Source organism: Dromiciops gliroides, chromosome 2 (genome assembly GCF_019393635.1).
Source record: "Dromiciops gliroides isolate mDroGli1 chromosome 2, mDroGli1.pri, whole genome shotgun sequence".
In the NCBI taxonomy this organism is placed as follows: Eukaryota; Metazoa; Chordata; class Mammalia; order Microbiotheria; family Microbiotheriidae; genus Dromiciops; species Dromiciops gliroides.
This window is the reverse complement of record NC_057862.1, coordinates 6635269-6642133: the sequence shown is the minus strand read 5'-3', so window position 1 is coordinate 6642133 and position 6865 is coordinate 6635269.

The following is a 6865-nucleotide window of genomic DNA, read 5'->3' as shown; positions in this document are numbered from 1 at the left end:
TTAATTGTCTTCATTATCAACAGTAATTATTTCTAACATGAGCTGTTCCTTCCAATTTAATGGCAACCTAAAAGGTTAAGACCCTACAATAGAGGCATTTGTACATCATGATTTGTTGGGCCTACCCAGAGTCCTTAATTGGGAGGGCATGGGATTGTGTCTGAATGCTTACTTTTTCACAATTGTGGCTTGGCTGGCTTGAGCCTATCTCTGTGATTATAGCTATCACAAGTGCTACTGCAGGGGGATCACAGCAAATGATTTCCAGACTTCGATCATAAGCCAAGTTTTTGTCATCTCTGGGACAGGCCAAGGTGCTCCCTATTTTCTCCCTTCAGTCCAGAGCTTTGGAAAGCAAATTCCCTACCTGAATAGGAAGATATTAAAAGATTTTTCAGCAAGAAGGGCCCTTGAAAAACTAAACTCAGTATTAAGAACAAAATGTACCCTCCCCCCAAAAACAGTATGGATAAAATGAATTTACCCATGCTTGAAGATATAGGATGGTCCAAGTAATGGGATTCTTTGGTTCCCCAGTGTTTGCTGAAGGTAATTGGGGAACTCTAGGGATTCCATCAGTCTGTCAGCTTGGTTAACGTGCTTGCCTACTTCTCCAGGGAGTTTCTGTCTATAGAGAAAACTCATTTGGGAAACTTGTAGGACCACCATAATGGTCCTCCAAATATCTGCTACAAAGTGTATGGATGTGTGCATGTGTGCGTGTGTGTGCATGTACATGTGAGTGGATATGTCTGTGTCTGTGGGTGTATGTGCATGTGTGAGTGCATGTAAGTGTGACTGTGTGGGTGTCTATGTATGTGGGTAGACATGCATATGGGTATATGTGGATATGCATGTATATTTGTGTGTGCACACACAATGACAGAAGAAGAATGTTCTCTTGCTCTCTTGGATGTGTTGCTTACAAACACCTTAACAATTTGTGGTAATCATAGAGTTGGAAAGGACCCCAGTGGTTGCCTAGGCTAATCCACACCTGATCAAGAAATCACCTGATCAAGACACCTATAGGTATCAAACTGTTTTTTGAAGTAGACATCTAAGATTTGCTGATGAGCTCCACTGAGAGAGAGCCCACCCCACTCCAGGCAGCCATTCCACTTGGAGACAGTGTTCATTTGAGCTAGGTTTATCCTGAGAGCAAACCGAAATTTCTTCTTTGCAGCTTCTACCCATTATTCCTAATTTTGCCTTTTCTGTTCTCAAATAGAGTAAGTCTGACCCCTCTGCATTGAAAGTCCTTTAAATGCAAGGAGACAATGATTTTAGCCCATTTGTCATTACTCTTTCCTTATGTTTGATCTGATTTGCTTTGGTGAAGTGTATTTCCTAAATGGGAATTCTCAGTACCAATTAGATACCAGATCTGGAGCAATAGTCCACCCAGCAGCATCCCCCATGCCTCTCCTCTTTCTCTTGATGTTTTTCACTCTCCTCTTTTTAAAATGACTTGTCAAAAATATCAGTGAGCACAAACAGGCTCCTCCATTTCTTATCAGTGCATCAATCACATGTGGTATTAAGCACCTACTCTGTGTCCAGACCTGAGCCAGAAGACATGAAAAGAATATGCCATCCCATCCAATGACAGTCAATCGCTCTAAACAGACAATATTAAGAGAACAAAAGTAAACAGAGATGAATTTAGAGCCGAGCTTTGCAGGGCAGAACCTAAGGGCATTGGCTTCTCCCAATGGAAAACAAGCTAATAGCAAGGAGCTCTCAGTCTCCTTGGAGTATTCCCCTCTACTCCTTAAGATGGCACATTGGTTGACATGATTTTGTCTCTACTTCATTGTGCATCTGACTACAGCTGCTCGGTATGTATCTTCCAACTTCTCTACTCCATGACAGCAACACATTGTACTTCCAGAAGAGGAACTAAGCTTCTTGAGGACAAGGACTGATGTATTGCACCTAGTCAGTACTTTACTACTTATTTTATAAATTGTGGAACTGAAAGGATCTGACCTGAATCAATGAAGATTGGAGCATGAGTAGGGAGAAGGCTGACTCTTTAGCTTTTTTTTTCATGAATTAATCAATCAATAAGCATTTAAAGCATCAAGTATGTACCAAGAACTTAGTTAGTTGGCCTTAAAAGGTGTTATTAGAGAAGTTCTTTTTAAAAAATATTTTTCCTATAATAACTTGGCTTAGATTGTTAGATTGTGAGTTACTTGAGGGTAAGAACTGTCATTTGCCTTCTTTGTATCCCCAGCATTTAGCACAGTACCTGACATAAATTAGGTGCTTACTAAATGTTTACTGACTGACAGATTGAAATAGTTTTACTAGTATCTTCTCTTTTTAGATCACCTACATTCCTACCTATGTCCCTCTCCCTACTGCCTACCAGAGAACCCTGTCTCATAATATAGAATAGAAAATGGGCTAATTTTTCATAAAATTCTGTAATATATATACATATACATATATATATATATGTATATATATATATATATATATATATATATATATGCACACACACACATATATAAAAGAAGTCTGAGGTCACATGCAATATTTCATACCTACAACTCTCACCAGAGCCAAGGATAGGGGGAAAGGCAACTTTTCTTAGCTCTTCTTTAGCCCAAAGCATGATCATTATAATGAAAAACATTCAGTTTCTTTTTTCTTATAATTGCTCTTATTTCCATTTACATTGCTGTACTCACTATCAATATACTTCATATAAGTTCTGAGTGTCCTTATTCCAAATCCTACCCTCTCTGGCTAATTGAGTTCCCAGAACAAGCCCACACATTCTGCTCATATGCCTAGGGATTTCTCTAAGGGATTGGGAAATATTTAAAATGCCATCAGCTCCAACCCCCATTCCAGTGTGATTTCTCCAAAATCAGCCACCAGTTATACTAGTATTTCCTCTGCCATTAATTGACCCAATGATTAGTGCCCCAGAATGATATCATCAATTAACATCGATTAGATCTACAAGAGTACATTGCCTGAGAAGATAGTACAAAAACAGTAGAGAAAATGCGCCACCTAAACCAGGGGTCACCATCTCCACTTTACCCCTTTGGTCCTTAGGGAGACTGCACATGAACCTAAAGAAGATGCCACAAATCACTTGCCCCACCGAGTTAATTTTTGAATATGGCGTGGCCAATGGACAAAGTTACTTCTGAAAATGGCTTCTCTGCTAAAATAAGTCTTTGAAGGGCTGGATCTGGCAGGTCTTTGCTTGCTGAGCTCAACTCCCAGAGATTTCTGGTATGGTCTTCAATTTCTGATGCTCTAATAGCTCACAGAGCTCACAGGCTCACTTCCCACTCTGAGGACACTTCACCAAGGAACGGAGAAGAACAGATGCAACAGAAACAGAAGCTACCTCAGGGGAAACACCCTCGGAGCCCTTTCCTCACATGGAGTACTTGGCACACTTGAACATAGCCAGGAAAAAGAGACGTCCCCATGGAAATCTTTGCTATGAACCCTCAATATTGGCTGAATAGCCAACCAAAAGGACTCAAATAAGCAGAGAGGAAACAGGTATAATGCCCACGCAGGCCCGGAATTGGTGAGAGGAGCTCCTCCATTCCCTGGAATCAGGCACCTCCAGAAGCTTTTCACTTGGAGCATTGATTGACCACTTTCCCATTCCATGTACAACACTTTCCTACATATGTTTACTTCACTTGGCATCAGTCCATATAAGTTTTTCCACGCTTCTCTGGAGGTATCATGTTCTTCTGATCTTAGAACAAAATAAAATTCCATTACAATTATTCAAAATAATTTGTTTAGCCATTCCCTCAATTGATAGATTTTTATCTATACTTTCAGTTCTTTGCTATCACAAAAGTGCAATTTTAATTATAATTATTGTGGTATGTAGGGGATTTTTTAGTGACCTCCTTGGGGCATGTGTCTAGTAGAGAAATCTCTTGATCAAAGGGAATGACCATTTAGTCACTTGAAGAATTCCAAATTGTTTTTATTAAATCACATCTTCAAAACAATATGTCATTGTGCCTGTCTTCTCACAACCCCTCCAGCATAGATTACTCCTTTCTTTTGTCATCTTTTCCAATTTACTGAATATGAGATGAAACCTCTGGTTGTTTTGATTTTAATTTCCTTATTATTAGTGACTTGGAGCATTTTTTCATATGTTAGTGACTAAGTTTTATCTCCACTTTATGTCTCTCCCAGGTCTTAGCACAGACCTCTGTACATGCTGTGTGTGTGTGTGTGTGTGTGTGTGTGTGTGTGTGTGTGTGTGTGTGTGTGAGGAGGGGAGAATGGGGAGAAGAAAGAGAGGGAGGAAATGAAACTTAGATAAGATCATCTAACTAGTGATTATTAGAAGTAGAACTGCAATCAAGGTCAAAGGGTTATAAGACTTATCTCTGAAGGGGTCTTAAAGACTTAATCAAATGTCTTCATTTTACAAGTAAGGAAACATAGCCCTGAAATGTGACGTGACTTGCCCAAGGTGACAAAGGGAGGGAGTAGCAGAGAGGAGATAATTGGACCCTCTGTCTTCAGTTCAAGACCCCTCTGCCTTACCATGTCCAACAAAGGTTTGCCCATATCCCTGATGCCCCCAAACCAAACTATTCTGAGCCTTTCGGAGCTGAGGCTAAGAGGCCCTCACATTTTCTCCTCTGCCTGTGGAAGTGAAGAATGGAAGGACGGTGGGATGACTCACTTCTGAAAAGGGAATTGGGATATCTGCCAATGGAGGAAGACTGTCTGTCAGTCTGCAGTGCTCCTCTTTGTTCTGCCCACCACAGAAAATTCAGGTCAGATAATTAGCACTCATTTTTATTCCTTCTGCTTTCTGAATTCTACAGCACTATGAGTAGGAGGCAAAACTTCTGAAACCTTCCATGAGATTGCCGTTGCCGTGGCAACCCCTCCCTTGGAATTCTCCTGCTTATTCCCAGGCAGTTAATAGCAGGAGAGGATCCAAGCTCAGGATCTGAAAGAGTGGCTATCCTACCAGGAGGCCAGTCAGACCCCCGGAGATCACCATGGACAGTGGGTCTCATGAGGCCCCCGCTAGGTGTAAATGTTGGAAAAAAAGGACATGGAATCCACTGGGAGCATGTTGCTTGCTGAAGGATGAGGGGAGAAAGCAAAAGCATTTCACAAAAATGAAAGGGAAAAAGACAGTGAGAGAGAAACAGACAGACAGACAAACAGACAGAGACACAGAGAGAAACAGAGAGACAGAAACACAGAGAAACAGAGAGACAGAGAGAGAGTCAGATGGTTCAAACTGTCATTGTCATCTGATAAATGGGGTGCTATGAGCCAATGAGAGAGCTGGTGGGTGGTGCTTTATAAACCAAAAATCACCATGCCAGTGTGAGTTATGGAGATGAAGAAGATGGTCTGCTCAGTAAAACATTGGGATTCAGAGGGAGTGTCTTTGCACCAAACAACTAAACTTCTTCCCTTCTTCTGGAAACCTACTCACATTGACCAAATTCTAGTGCCTTTTACCCTTCCTCCCCTAGAGGGGTATATCTCTAGGATTCTTTCATCTCTGATTGGGGTGACTTAACAAGCCCTCATCTGAAAGCAAAGGAGAGCTCTCTTTGTTTGGTTATTGAACCCAGACGACTTTCATCACTTGCCCCCAAAGCTAAACTGGTTGAGGAATAAGAGACTCCATGTGGGTGAAGCCCAGGGGGCATTCTCTTCTTCCAGGCTCAGAAACATAATTCATTGGTGTGACCCTGGGGAAGTCACTTAATCATACTTGCCTCTGTTTCCTCATTTGCAAATGGGGCTAACAGTAATACCTTTCTTCTAGGGCTGTTGTGAAGATAAATGAGAGAATATATGGAAAGTGTTTTACAAACCTTGCAGTGCTACATAAACATGATGTTGCTGTTTTGTTGTTTGTTGTTGTCCTGAAGTCTTTCTACTGATAGCCAGAGTGGGCCCTGGAAAACATTGCCCTTTGCAGCCAGCCACGCTCTGGCAGCAGGAGCTGCCCAGATCCAGCACCAGCCGTGTGTCTGGAAGGCTTAGCCAAGGACATTCCATTTTTGGATGAGGAAATACCAGCCACTGGAGTTTGGGGTTTGGCTCAGCACGAATCATTTGATTTATGTTGATTTCCTCTCCACCCGTGAATTTCCCCTCCCAACGAGTCAGGAAGACATGAATCTGCCTGGCTCACTCGTGCCACATTGCATGGCTGAGGCAAGCTCACAGATTTCCAGGGTGACCTTGGGACCTTCCTGGCTTAGGGGAATACATGGGTAATATGTAAATGAGGAATTCAATTTTCCTAAGGGGAATTGTCCAAAAAATATATATGACTAACCTTGTTTAAACAAAATGCTCCCGCCAAGACAAGTTTTAAAGGCAAGGATTTCAGCTGTGACCTCTTGGCAGGGAGCTTGGGGGGGCAGAGAGCCCGCCTGCAGTGCAGGGATGTAGGCAGGAAAGGAGGAAGGGGGTGGGGAAGAAAGATCTCTCAGTTTGAACAGATCCATGAGGAAAGCCAGCCAAGTTGGGCCTCCAGGACAGGGCCTCCCAAGTACCTTACTGGGGTGGGGTTCTGGGTTCTGTCTGTAATTTATGAGGAAAAGAAGAGGACTGACACTCTCAGTGGCCATGGGATTGCTATGATCATTTTTTCACTTGTGGTCTACTCAGGTAACCCTCGAATTTAACAATAGAAAGCTATATATATCAGCTGCTATGTGAAAGGGAGTGGATGCCATGATTGAAAGATTTCTCTTTTTTTCCCCATGCTTGATTCTTAAAAGGACTCATTCACAAACACATAACCGTGCACAAATGTTGGGCATAAATTGGAGGGAAATGTCGGAAAAGTACCTCCCTTCTTTCC